Consider the following 14,677-nt stretch of genomic DNA (forward strand, 5'->3'; position numbering starts at 1 on the left):
AAATCTCATGGACAGAGGAGCCTAGTGAGCTATAGTCCATGGGGTTGCAAAGAGTCTGACACAACTGAGTGAGCACATAGACAACGTTACCAGTTGACTATTGGAAAATGGTAAAATAAAAAGTATGACTTTACCAAGAAGGGCTGGTTTCTGAAAAGAATGGAAAATATAAGGTCATGCCACTGGCTGAGTGTGAATTTCCTCACCTCACAGCGAAAAGGGCCTACAAGGTTTTGTTTTGCAGGGCATAAGATTCTATTTTGCAATAAGGGACTGTCTTTTACACAATAACTTTGCACTTTGATTCCAAATTCAGCACTTGAACAAGACTCTAGTAGGTCTCTTTGTAGACGTGGAGAAAACTTAAGGATTTGGCAGAGATACGGATTAAAACAATTTTTATTTTTTACAATGCATTTGTTATGAAAAATTCACAGAACTCTTTAGTTTTATAAAATCTATCCCTTTTGAAAAGAAAAGAGAACATCCCTCCCACAGGTTGGGAGTTACAGGGTCTCTCCTAGGAGATTCTTAGTTTACTTATGGGATGGTTGTTTGTTTACTCGTGCAGGCATTCAGATAATCATAAAAACCAAGAGGCACACCCGCTTGAGTGCATAGTTTCTCTTCCAGAATATCTATGGGAGAGGCACTAAGGACAATGTTTAAAGGAAAATATTTTAGATAATTGCCCACAGTCATCTTATTTTTATTCCTGACAAATAGCAAACAAGTTTTTTTCTACTGTACTAATTTTTAATTTGTGAATATTTATGAAAGGGTTTACTTGAAGTGTTCCTTCATATTAACTTTTTTGGTTAAAAAAATTTAAATATGTATTATTAACAATATTTGAGTTCTCAAATGTTAAATACTTAACCATGATAAGAAGTTTGAGAGTAAAAAGTAATAGATCAAGCTAATCGTGTTGCCTTCCTCAAAATATCGATTGCAGATAACGTCTCTTTTTTGCATGTCTTTGGCTTTGTTTATACAATGTAGAAGGTTTAACTGTAGTGTTGCCACATCTGTAAGTTTTTCTTTGTTTCATGGGCTTTGTAAATACATAAATGAGTGCCTTCACTTTTTTTTTCTGGCTCTATAATTTTTTACATCTGTGCCTCTTACCTGCCTGGAATTTGTTTTTGTGTCTGACAGTGGTAGGCTTGTGACTTCATTTTTGTTACATGACTATTTACTTTCCTAATATAGTGTGTCAAATAGTTTGTTGTTTTTCCTTTAAATGGTAGGTTTGTTGTCACCTTGATATCTATGCATTTGTTTCTTGTGTCCCGTATCCTGTTCATTATTTGTGTGATGATATCACACCATTTTAGTTACTGTAGCTTTACAGCATGTTTAGTTTTGTCAGGATAGTTTTCCCTTCTTTTTTAAAAACATAGTCATTCTGAAGATTTTTCTATTCCAATTAAACTTTAGAATCAGCTTTAAGTTCTATAGAATATCCTGTTGCTGTGTTGGTTGGGTCACACTGATTTTTTTAAACTGGGAGAGAGATAATTGCTGTCTTAACAATATTGAGTTATTTCATCTGGGAAACGGTAGTTATCTCCATTATTGTATCTTCTTTTACTGTCCTTCAATAAAATTTAAGATAAGATTGATGTGTTATATTTATAGGTAAGTTTATTTCTAGGTTTTTCCCCCCCGTTTCCTTCCCTCCCTTTCTCCCCTTCTTGATAATGATTGGAATTTTTTAAAATGGCATTTTCTAAATGGTTACTGTATCTGGCCATCTATAATTGACCATATTCTAGGCAGACAGGCATTTCATTAGCAAAAAATATGAAGATATCCTGCTTCCTTCCTAGTATTTTTATCTTAATTCATTTCTCTGCATTAGTTAGAGGGTGAAGTAAAATATTGAGTAGAAATAGCATGCATCCTTGTCATCTTTGTCATTTTAATGGGACATTACTTGTAATTTACCATTTGTTGGCTCATTTCCACGTATTTCTGATTTAGTTATCTTTAGAGGAAAGTATTTATAAGAAAATATCAAATTGACTATAATTGGAGGAAATGTTTAAGTCATTGATGTTTCCCAAAGGACAGGGCAGTGATGTGGGATATGCCGTACACATGAAATGTTTCTTATGCATTGAGGTGCTCCTTCTTGATTCTCCTGTAAGGAATTCACAGCATATAGGAGGCTGCTGAAGCCTCTGAGGACTTTCTGGTCCTCAGGACCTCTGCAGCAATCCTAGGAACATGCTTTGGGCCAGGCTGACTTACATGAGCCTGATGATTAGATTTTTTGGAGAGCATAGGTTCAGTAGAGGGGGTCTAGCCAGAGGGGGCATAGACACAGGTTGGGTGAAATCTTGGGATATAATAGTCATATTCTCCTTAAGCAGATGGAGCTGAAGCAGGAGGGAAGGGGACTGGGCACAACCTTTGAAGGAATGACATAGCCCAAGTGAAGAAGTGAAGTCGCTTAGTTGTGTCTGACTCTTTGCGACCCCACTGACTGTAGCCTATCAGGCTCCTCCGTCCATGAGATTTTCCAGGGAAGAGTGCTGGAGTGGATTGCCATTTCCTTCTCCAGGGGATCTTCCCGACCCAGGAATCAAACCTAGGTCTCCCGCATTGCAGGCAGACGCTTTACCATCTGAGCCACCAGGGAAGCCATGACATAGTCCAAGGACACAACTTAAACTGATTAGACTCAAGTGGGTCCAAGGTGGCCGACGAGTTACCTTCGACTAGACCTTGATCCTTAATATATGATCATCGTAGCACAGCAGCAAGCTAAACAACACAACCAGAGGTGCCATGACAGCTCCAAGGCTGACCATCAAAGACCAAAAAGTGGGTGATGGCCCAATTCCTGGAAATCTTTCCACCCGTTTCCCCAAATAGTTGAAATAATCCTCCCACACTTTAGCCTATGAAATTACCCAGCCCATAAAAACTAACCACACCACATTTCGAGGCTGTACTCTCCCTCTGTGAAGGACCACACTCTTGTCTGTGGAGTGTGTTTCTCTCTAAATAAATCCACTTCTTACCTATCACTTAGTCTTTCACTGAATTCTTTCTGCCACGAGATGTCAAGAACCTGAGTTTCACTAGGTTCTAAAACCAGGCGTGTGACTTGAGCTGGAAGACTGTGGGTTTTGGCTAGGTTTGAGTCCCAGAGACTGGGGTTCGAGTCCCAGGCAGGGTTTTGGCTGGGTTTGCGTCCCAACACGTGAAGTCAAGTCTCAGACTAAGGTAAACGGTTTCAGAGCCACATTATCAGTGTGCCCCAAGAATAAACTGGAAGGGTTGAAATTCAGAAAATCCTTACTGAAGGTTAGATTCAGAGGGACTTTGGAGGTTGCGCAGGAGCAGAGTGAGTTTAGACTTAAGAAGAAGATGTGTAAGAGGCAGATAGTGACATACAAGGTGTCTAGTGTGTTAGCTTAGGACTCTGGCCCTTCCCTGAGATGAGGGGTAAGTTTCTGGGTTGTCAGAGGTAGACTGGCAGAGTTAAAATTAAAACCACAGGCTCAGTTAAAATAAAAAATCTCAGTCCTTACCTTGTACACAATCACCTTTTTTTTGCAAGTATATTCAGCTGCCTGGGTACACTTCCACTAGGTGAGTTTACAATTACCACGTGTGCCTGAAAGACATCAGCCCCAATATGTTACAGGAAGTGTTTTCCAGCTATGGTGGCCCATGAGCAGCCTACAGAAAATGAGCTCCAGGTCTTGTGCCCCCATTCAACCACAGAAGCTCTGCTTTTATGAATCTACTTTGCTTATTGGCTTCTGAGTAAAGTTACATTTAAAGAAAACACTTGGCTGCTTTAAAAAAAAAAAAACACAAAACTTGAAAGCCATCATTGTCATTCATTTTACTCATTTAAATCATGTTTTGACGGTAATACTGATCTTGCCTATGTAACTACAATATTTTATATTGCAACTCAGTTGTACTTCTTAATGAAAATTCCCTTGAATTCAGGATTTAGAAGTGATTTCCTCATCTATTTTATGAGGAGTTGGTGTGTGCGCTTTACAGAAGCAGAAGATATTAAGAAGAGATGGCAAGAATACACAGAAGAACTGTACAAAAAAGATCTTCACGACCCAGATAATCACGATGGTGTGATCACTGACCTAGAGCCAGACATCCTGGAATGTGAAGTCAAGTGGGCCTTAGAAAGCATCACTACAAACAAAGCTAGTGGAGGTGACAGAATTCCAGTTGAGCTATTCCAAATCCTGAAAGATGATGCTGTGAAAGTGCTGCACTCAATATGCCAGCAAATTTGGAAAACTCATCAGTGGCCACAGGACTGGAAAAGGTCAGTTTTCATTCCAATCCCAAAGAAGGGCAATGCCAAAGAATGCTCAAACTACCGCACAATTGCACTCATCTCACACGCTAGTAAAGTCATGCTCAAAATTCTCCAAGCCAGGCTTCAGCAATATGTGAACCGTGAACTTCCTGATGTTCAAGCTGGTTTTAGAAAAGGCAGAGGAACCAGAGATCAAATTGCCAACATCCGCTGGATCATGGAAAAAGCAAGAGAGTTCCAGAAAAATATCTATTTCTGCTTTCTTGACTATGCCAAAGCCTTTGACTGTGTGGATCACAATAAACTGTGGAAAATTCTGAAAGAGATGGGAATACCAGACCACCTAATCTGCCTCTTGAGAAATTTGTATGCAAGTCAGGAAGCAACAGTTAGAACTGGACATGGAACAACAGACTGGTTCCAAATAGGAAAAGGAGTACGTCAAGGCTGTATATTGTCACCCTGTTTATTTAACTTATATGCAGAGTACATCATGAGAAATGCTGGACTGGAAGAAGCACAAGCTGGAATCAAGATTGCCGGGAGAAATATCAATAACCTCAGATATGCAGATGACACCACCCTTATGGCAGAAAGCGAAGAGGAACTCAAAAGCCTCTTGATGAAAGTGAAAGTGGAGAGTGAAAAAGTTGGCTTAAAGCTCAACATTCAGAAAATGAAGATCATGGCATCCGGTCCCATCACTTCATGGCATATAGATGGGGAAACAGTGGAAACAGTGTCAGACTTTATTTTTCTGGGCTCCAAAATCACTACAGATGGTGACTGCAGCCATGAAATTAAAAGACACTTACTCCTTGGAAGGAAAGTTATGACCAACCTAGATAGCATATTCAAAAGCAGAGACATTACTTTGCCAACAAAGGTTCGTCTAGTCAAGGCTATGGTTTTCCTGTGGTCATGTATGGATGTGAGAGTTGCACTGTGAAGAAGGCTGAGCGCCGAAGAATTGATGCTTTTGAACTGTGGTGTTGGAGAAGACTCTTGAGAATCCCTTGGACTGCAAGGAGATCCAACCAGTCCATTCTGAAGGAGATCAGCCCTGGGATTTCTTTGGAAGGAATGATGCTAAAGCTGAAACTCCAGTACTTTGGCCACCTCATGTGAAGAGTTGACTCATTGGAAAAGACTCTGATGCTGAGAGGGATTGGGGGTAAGAGGAGAAGGGGACGACAGAGGATGAGATGGCTGGATGGCATCACTGACTTGATGGACGTGAGTCTCAGTGAACTCTGGGAGTTGGTGATGGACAGGGAGGCCTGGCGTGCTGTGATTCATAGGGTCGCAAAGAGTCGGACACGACTGAGCGACTGATCTGATCTGATCTGGTGTGTGCGCTTAGTGTGAGCAGTTAGTGTGTGCATGCTTGTGATTGGGTCAGCTGTGTACAAGTCATATTTCCTGATAAATGATAAGCTGCTTAAGGATGTGCTATGGCATCTTTGTTTGTTTTCTATCTCCACTCTCATCCTCATCCCTGAATACCTCTGACAAGTTCAGGATGTAGTTCCTGATTCCACTTGGACTGCTATGAATGAACATCCCCTTGCCCTTCTGCTCATGATGTGAACCAGAAGCCAGGTTGGGAGGAGTTTAGAGGCAGGATTCCCCAGCAGCCTGACCTGCCTCTTGCTTTTCAGCCTGTAGGCCAGTTGTTAACCAGAGAGCACTAAGTAGCCTACCCCGGGGGATTGCTATATTTCACTAGGATCACCAAAAATCAGGGCAGGAGAGCTCGCCAGCAGAACCTCTCCCCCTTTTGTGTGGGCTACAGTCTAAGCGACTGAGGCCAGCGGATGTGGCTGCAGCCCAAAGGAATTAGAATGAAGTCCTGTTCACAGAGGGATTATCAACTTTGTCCTCCATGTTCAGATATACCCTTCCTGTTCTTCCTGGGCAAGGTGGAGTCCTTTCTCTCCTAAGGAGTGCTCTCTGGCAAATCTGACCCAGAGTGAGCTGTGCTGCCCATTTCTGAGCCAGACTTTGTGTATTATCTCACTAGCATTTTCTTGCAGCTATGCTGCCACATTCTGCAGTTTTTCCAGTAAGAGATTTTGTCTTAGCTCTGAAATAGCACTGTACACACATTGGGCAAATATTTCAGGCAAGGGCCTTTGGTTGTGGGAGAAACCCGTTCACATCAGTTTGGTCAGCGGGGAAGGTTTCCATGTGTCATCTTGGACTTCACAGGATGGGAAGAATAGGATGTCCAGGGCTCAGGGGAGTTGGGCTGAGACACTCAAGGTGCTCTTCTGGGCTCCCTCATCTCTGAGCCTAGCTTGAGGTGTCCTTGATCCTCTTTTCATGCACTTGAACTTGCAAGGTCCAGTCCTGGCTTTTCTGACTTCTAACCTTCCAACCTCCCTGCTAGGGTTCCATCAGAATGACTGGGGGATAGTCTAGGCCAAAATTGGCTTGTTAGAGCCAGATCACCTAAATGTTACGTCCCTGACCTGATGATGGATTAGCTGCCTTAGGTTCAGACCTCCACCCCTGCCCCAGAAGGCTTTGTTGGAAGGGCAGGAGGTTAGGTAGGCCTATGGTACTTGAGGTTGGACAGACCACAGGATAGGCCTTCCTACGTTGCTTGAGTACTTACTAACTAATGAAATGATTTATTCTTTTTGCCAATTCTAATATTTGCTGCTTTGAAATGAAATTTACCTATAAATTCTGTCTTTCCTTGTAAGAAATGTCAATCATTCTGGAATCTATCTTCCTACTGGCCCTTGACCCTGCCCTGCTCTTCAGCCTGCCCTAGGGGTTGGATCCCAGCTGAACTGCATAAGGAAGGCTGACAGATAGCATTACAGTGCAGCTCTGCCATTCCTGCCAGGAGGAAGACTTTGCAGACTTTGCAAAGATGTGATGCACAGATAGGGCTTGGTCTCCTTCATCCCCTCTCACTAGCTGAATGCAGAGATGTACCAGGCCTCCAGGTCAGGAGGCAATGAGAGGCTCTGCGTACAGCCCGGGAGTGTCCCTTGGGCTCGCATGGTTCTAAATCGAGAATAAAACTGATTTGCCTTTCCAGTTGCACAAAATGTCCCTGCTTCTCCCACCTTCCTCTCTTTTTTTTTTTTCCACCTTCCTCTCTTGAGTAGTGAATGAAAAAGAAATCATCATTCTAAAACGACTGAGAAGAAAAGAATGCGCTTGCCTGATTCACAGAAGTGGGTTTCTGCCTGTGCTGTGCATTGCGGCTCCATCAGACCCCTGTGCTACTTTGGAGTGGCGGGAATAACAGGGCTTACACCTAATCAAGGAACAAAAATTCCAAACAAAAGCCCGGGTGGGGTTTCCTGAGCAGGAGCGAGATATTGTAGTAAATGGGAAGCCAAGCTGGGCCGTCCAATCTCTGGTCTGATTGCACAAATTACAGCAGGGCCCTGTTTTCAAAGGAATGTGACCCGCCCCACCGGGCCCCTCCTGAGCGGGTGTGTCTGTGTTTCCTTAAGCCCTCTCCTGAACAGCTAATGCGTTCACCAGAGGAGCCAGAGAGAGCATTGTGCGGAGTCATTCAGAGGCCCTCCTTAGGGTCTCTGCCAGGGGACCATTTTCCAGGTGAGTTTACCTTACGTCACAGTCCTCCAGGGAGTCCTGTGGCTGAATGCCCCACCCTCTCCTGCAGAAAGTGCACACAGGCTTCTGATATTCCAGGGACAACTGCCTCCATCTCCAAGCACCAGTGAGCCAAACACTTTGTATGGGGTGGAGGAAAATGTTTATATAAAAAAGTCTCTTTTCTTGCAAAAGGGTGCCATTCTCTGTGCTCAGGTCCAGTGGCCTGCTGCTGTCCTCAGTCTGCAGATCAGCTGCCTCATGTTCTAGAATATTCCCAACCCTCTGGCTTGTGGTTTTCCTATTGGGCCAGGTTCCTATCCCCTCTCAGGAACTTCCTGTTTGCAGTATCCCACCACCCCTTCCCCCTTTCTTCTCCTCTCTTCTCAATCTGCAGATTTAAACATCCTCTCCCTTGAGAAGCCTCCCCCTACTCCTCCTTCTTGTGCTGACCCCCCAGTCCCCACCCCTCTGTTAGATGCTGAGGACAGTGTTTTATGAATCTTCAGTTTGGTGATTCCTGCTGCATCCTAGTGGTTTGGATGCATTTGGTCTCCTAATGATATGTTCTAATTTTATTTTTCTCTAGAGCCAATTTAAGCCCCATATTACATAAATATGTTTCTGTGATACCCTTGACAACTTCTGATCTTAAAATAGTGTTTTTATTGAAACCACTTTGGTTTGTTTTTACCCATCTGTCTTATCTCTTGTAACTTACATGTACCAGGAGTGTGGTAACTATGCAGCAAGAGGTTGCTAAGACAGTTGCCTGAGTCCCAATGTCTGGGTTGCAGGACTTTTTTTTTTTTAACTTTTTTTGTATTGGGGTATAGCTGATTAATAATGTTATGATGGTTTCAGGTGGACAACAGATGGACTTAGCCATCCATATACATGGATCCATTCCCCCCAAACTCCTATCCAGGCTGGCACATAACAATGAGCAGGGTTCCTTGTGTTACACAGTAGGTCCTTGTTGGTAATCCAGCTTAAATATAGCAGTGTGTACACATCGATCCCAAACTCCCTAACTATCCCTTCTTCTCATCCTTCCCGTACCTGGCAACCGTAAGTTCTTTCTCTTAGTCTGTGAGTCTCTTTCTGTTTTGTAAGTTCATTTATATCATGTCTTTTTAGATTCTGGATATAAGAAATATTATATGATATTTCTCTTTCTCTGTCTTAGTTCTCAGGATGACAGTCTCTGGGTCCATCCCTGTGGGAGTGGTCAGTTGCTCAGTTGTGTCTGATTCTTTGTGACCCCACAGACTGTAGCCCACCAAGCTTCTCTGTCCATGAGATTTTCCAGGCAAGAACCCTGGAGTGGGTTGCCATTTCCTCCTCCAGGGGATCTTCCTGACCCAGGTATCAAACCTGCATCTCCTGCCCTGACAGGTGGATTCTGTACTGCTGAGCTACCTGAGACTCCCTCTAAGTCCATCCATGTCGCTGCAAATGGCATCATTTCTTTCTTTTTTAATGGCTGACTGATCCTCCATTGTATGTATGTGCCACATCTTTATTCATTCTTCTGTCGATGGACATTTAGGTTGCTTCCGTGTCTTGGCTATTGTGAATAGTGCTGGTATGAACATTGAGGTGCGTGTATCCTATATGTACCCCATCTTTATCCATTCTTCTGTTGATGAACATTTAGGTTGCTTCTGTATCTTGGCTATCATGAGTAGTGCTACCATGAACATTGAGGTGTGTGTATCCTTTGGAGCAGTCCTCATTTTTAACTTGTGGTTTGTGATGGTCACTGCAGAATAGTGAGGGTGAAATGCAGTCACGGAGATGGTGGTGCCCAGCTCTCTGACCGCTCCTCCCTCTGTCTGCCCCTGGGCTGGCCTTCCTGAAATGTCCCTTCTGAAACATCATGGCTTTCTGCCCCCTCTTGCACATGATACCCAATTGCCGTGGCCCTGGTCGTTTTCCAGAGCCAGCTCCACCTAGCTCCCATGGGAAGCTCCTTATGAAGAGGTTCCTTCTGGTTCCCCTACCAGTCTACCCCCAGAACACTCTGGATGAACCCCACAGCCCTGCCGCTGTGTACCTCATTATGTCCTAGTCCTTTGTGTTTGGGTCTTTCCTCCCCCGGATTGGGAGGACAGCTCTATAGCAGAGGCCTGGCATGACCTCTCCTAGGTTCCTATCACCTAACCAAGTGCCATGCAGGCAATTCCTACTTCTTGAGCCAATAAATTAGTTCGTAGGGAACATTAAAAAAAAAACAAAAAACAATATACACATCTTCAGTGATGGTGTTAGAATTTTTTAAATGATTGCACACACCCTAATACTGTCAGGGGTTGAAGCTGTAAACAGGTCCTGTCCTATTTCACCAGTGAGGAAGGGAGTCTGAGGGCCTCAGAACTGTAGCCACTTGACTTGTAGGAAGCATGATGGTGACGGAGACCTGCGTCTTAAGAGGTTTGCTTGGTGGGCTTTTCCCCACTAGGGGAAAGTCCTGTAGACTCAGTGGAAGTCACATTCTAGTAGGAATCAGGCAGCCCAGCTTTCTGGCTTTATTGTGGGGTTGAGAGTCTGGTCTCACAGTAAAAGCAAAGATGATTGGATTGGCTATTTCCCATGATGGCAAACTACTCCCACCCACCCACTTTAATCTCTGAAGATTTCAGACCTAGATGAGAAACTTCTGTGACCACTTCAGGTTTTGCCTAGGTTGGCCCCATCCTGGATTATATGCCTTATAGATTTTCTTACAAATCACACTTGGATGTTGTTCTTCCTGAGCATGTTAATTTCTCAAACTATATAAGATGCTGCATTTTTCCCACTGACACATATGTGCTCAGAATTGCTTATAAATATCCCCTCGTCACCTGTGCAGTTAGCCTTATACAGCAGAGGTGCATGTCTGACCTGCTAATTGGTGTGTGTCTGCTTACTAGAGCTTCAGCAGCAACCCCAGACAGGCTGCTAATAAGTGTTAAAACACTGCCGGTATGCATGCTGGGTGAGGTCCCTGCTAACACTCAGGGCACAAACTTCCCCTTGACTTGCCATGGTGAAGAAAGTTCATAAATATCATTTTGAGAAGTGTTCATAATATTCTTTTGGTGCAGTAAAAATTTTCATTAGTTTGGAATAGCAAGAAGTCACCTAACTTAGAATTCTAAGGAAAATTTGAAAGCATTAAAGTATCTTCACAATAAATTGCTTTAGGCTGACAGATGACATGCCTGAAAGAGCTTTTTGAAATATGATCGGCCCCAAATTTAAGACCTTATTGCTCAGTAGAGAATTTCAGGGGAATCTGTGCCCAGGGGTATGTGAGCAACAATTAACATACCACTTATTAATGAAGTGCTTCTGGATTGCTGGAGGGGCACTTTCTGGCAACAGTTGCACCTTTAAATTCCTTACATAGCTGTATATTAATCTCGAATGAACTTGGACCTCTTTTGATTACCCTTGCTATGCTAGTTTTTGTTGTTCAGTTACTAAATTGTGTCCGACTCCTTATAACGCCGTGGGCTGTAGCATGCCAGGCTCCCCTGTTCTTCACCATCTCTCAGAGCTTGCTCACATTCATGTCCATTGAGTTGGTGATGTCATCCAACCATCTCATCCTCTGTAGCTCCCTTCTCCTTTTGCCTTCCATCCTTCTCAGCATCACAGTCTTTTCCAATGAGTCGATTCTTTGCATCAAGTGCCGAAGTATTTGGAGCCTCAGCTTTAGCATCAGTTCTTCCAGTGAATATTCACGGTTGATTTCTTTTAGGATTAACTGGTTTGAGCTCCTTGCAGTCCAAGGGACTCTCAAGAGTCTTCTCCAGTACCATGATTTGAAAGCATCAATTCTGTGCTCAGCCTTCTTTATGCAGAGTAATAAACATGTGCCCTCTTGGAACCTGCATCCCAGTGGGAGACAGGAAGACCACACCAAAAAAAAAAAAAAAGGATTATTGTAAGAGGGAGAACACTTTGACCAGATCTCTAAGCATCTTAATAGACAGAAAAAGGCCCTTCTTTTGTTGGGGGAGTTAGTTTCTCCTTAAGAAACTGGGGGAATGTCTTTGCATTTAAAAAGTTACAGTGTAAGTGGCTGACATTAGGTTTCAATTGCTGAGGCATCTGTTTCAGAGACATCCATCTCAGCATCTCAGATGAATCTATTACTGGTTGCATAACAGTTACCAGCTAAACAATCAGACAAAAACTAGGCTGCTCCTTCCGCTAAGGTCCCCTTTTAGAGAGTCCTGGGTAACCTAGGTAACTGACTGCTTGAGTGACCCCATTTTTCTCTTCCTGCACACTAGTTCCTCCTATGTGTTAAATTCACCAATATAGAGTGAACTCTTCAAGTACTAGTCACCTTTCCCCTCCACTCCTTTAAAGACAGAACCCACATCTGTACTTCCTCTCTCTCATCTTAGGCATGCCCCTTTATCTTTCAGGACCTGTGACTAATAAACCTTGTATTTTCAGTTTCCCTGGGGGGAAAAAAAAAAAAAGGACACACCAGGGTGTGGAGCTCTGAGGTGGAGGGTGTAAGGGTGCTTCTAGGAATATTAAGTAACGAGATGTGCCAGGAAGGTGGGGTGCACAGGGTCGGGGTGGAAGGGGCTATAGAAGCTGAGGGCCGAAGGTAGCACTCACTTGTGGAGGGTCCTCTGTGCCCTTCTGAACAGCTGCGGCAGCAGTGGGGAGCTCTGGGAGCCTTATCTTTTGTCTTACCTAGGAAGTTCATTTTTCCTCTGCTCTTAACATTGTCATTATAGAAAATGTGTGGTAAAATTAAAAAGTAAAAGAGAAACACGTAGAGCCCCACCACTCAGGAAACACTTGTATTTTGACTGACTGCCTCTCAGATTTCTCTTCCATGGGGTGGGTTGGTTGTGGTCATGCCATAAGTACATTTAGCTTTCTGGTTTTTCTATTTATTAGACAGTAAGCATTTTCTCAAAATCTCATAAACAACGTTTTTTTTCCTAGCTAGGTAATTAATATCCAATCAAGAGAATCAAACCCTGTTAATAACTTAGCCCCTTCTTTTGGAACATAGGGTTGTTTTCAAATTCTTGTTAGGGTGAAGAAGGAAGGTTTATTTCATATATGTCTTCATATATGAAAGCATTTCTGCATGTAAGATTATTCCATGATGATAGATTGCCATCACTGTGATTGCTGGCTCAAGGGACCAGGTATTTCAAAGGTGTCTGAAGTGCACTGTCAGAATGCTTGGTCAAAAGAAAGCACTGACTGAAAAGGTAGTGAAGCTTTGTATGTCCTTGAGATTCCTGGAACTTTGGCAGAGGGTGGATTTGAGCACAGAGAGGCTGGAGTCAGAGCAGTTAGGCCATGTGGGCTCCCGGAGGGCAGTGGCATTGCCTACAGAGTGACGGGACCTTGCTTGAGTGTGAGGTGCCTGCCTTTATGGGGATCATTAACTTTAGCCAGAGCCAATGTCATTTTGTAGGTGAAGATGACACATTGAGTTAGGACCTCGGGAATTCCCTCTTCTCTGGTCCCCTATGGTTCTTACGACAGAACCGTTTGTTTACACTTCCCTATTCTTGTCTGGATTTTCTCTGAACCCCTGATACCTGGCATGAGCGTTTTTATGTACCTATTATTGTTGAACACCATTAGGTACTGGGGTCAAGGGAAGGGGCCTGGGCCATGGCTGAGGTTCAGGCTGGGAAGAACGGGACCTTGCCATAGTGGGGCTTAGGCAGGGGGCCCTGGCAGGGAGCACGCTGGAATGGGGTGGGGTGGGCTTAGTACCAGCCTCTTGGATGCAAGGGAGGCAGATCAGAGTGGCCCAAGGCTGAAGACATGCGCTCTGGAGTCTGCTGCAACTCACAGTTCTGGCTTCTCCCTCAGCTAACCCACAGTATGGGGGCAAACTGCTCAAATCCCCTCAGCTTCAGTGTTCTCAGGAGGTGTACCAATAGGGCCAATGTCTTTTCAGATGCAACACTAAATGAAAATTTTCAGGCTTCTTAAGTGGCTCAGGGGTAAAGAATCTGCCTGCAATGCAAGAGACTCGAGTTTGATCCCTGGGTTGGGAAGATCGCTTGGAAAAGGAAATGGCAACCCACTGTAGTATTCTTGCCTGGGAAATCCCATAGACAGAGGGCCTGTTGAGTTACAGTCCATAGGGTCGCAAAGAGTCAGATACAACTTAGCAACTAAACAGCAGCAACATATGCAAGAGGTACCAATTTAAAGAAAAGGCAGAAAATGATGCAATCAAAACTCAAAATAAGTAGTAACCTGGGTGGTATGGCCAGTGGGAAGTTCTCAGGAAGTGTCAGGAAAGGTGGTTGATGATGAACAACCCTTCATCTGAGGACCCTCAAGGTGGTGGGTGTTTTTTACACCCCCACCCCCCGCCCCCCGCCCAAGTCCCTTTGGGGGGGGTTGTTTCTTGTCAGTGGTGCTCTGCCCATGACAGATGGAATCACTTTCTTGACTTTCTGCAGAGCTCATCCTTTGGAAAACATCCTTGGCCTGGGCTTTCAGGGCTGAAGGCATATCCTCAGCCCTGCCTACCTGAACTTTTCACAAGTTTCAGGCAGAAGCTTCTGGAATATGCCCAGGTGTACCCTGACCTGGCCACTCTGAGATGCTAAGGCTGGCCAGGCCCAGTGCTGGGCCATGGAGTAGCTTCCCAGGACCATGTTAACCAATTACTGCAAGTTGAGTGGCTTATGTATGAAGGAAATATATTTTTTTCTCTGCCCTTCTGAGTTCTCAGCTGAGACCTCCTATAATAAAAGATTGACAGGAGAAAAACAGAAGTTTATT

The 14,677-nt window shown here is 43.9% G+C and overlaps 1 protein-coding gene across 40 annotated transcripts in view; it reads left to right on the forward strand.

Moving 5' to 3' along the window:
• TLN2 (talin 2) overlaps positions 1–14,677 on the forward strand; it is a 496,882-nt gene that overhangs the window by 174,195 nt on the left and 308,010 nt on the right. Inside the window, exon 1 of one of the 40 annotated variants that reach the window (XM_086321342.1) lies at positions 7,781–7,897. The exons of 38 other annotated variants lie outside the window; for them this stretch is intronic. The gene's annotated coding sequence lies outside the window, so the exon portion shown is untranslated. Of the gene's footprint in view, positions 1–7,780; positions 7,898–14,677 lie in introns of those variants that run through there. One more of the 40 variants, XM_086321355.1, reaches the window with a different exon arrangement.

This window comes from Bos grunniens, chromosome 10, assembly GCF_055505025.1.
Source record: "Bos grunniens cultivar Pamir isolate PY7600 chromosome 10, Bosgru_T2T1.0, whole genome shotgun sequence".
Taxonomy (NCBI): domain Eukaryota; kingdom Metazoa; phylum Chordata; class Mammalia; order Artiodactyla; family Bovidae; genus Bos; species Bos grunniens.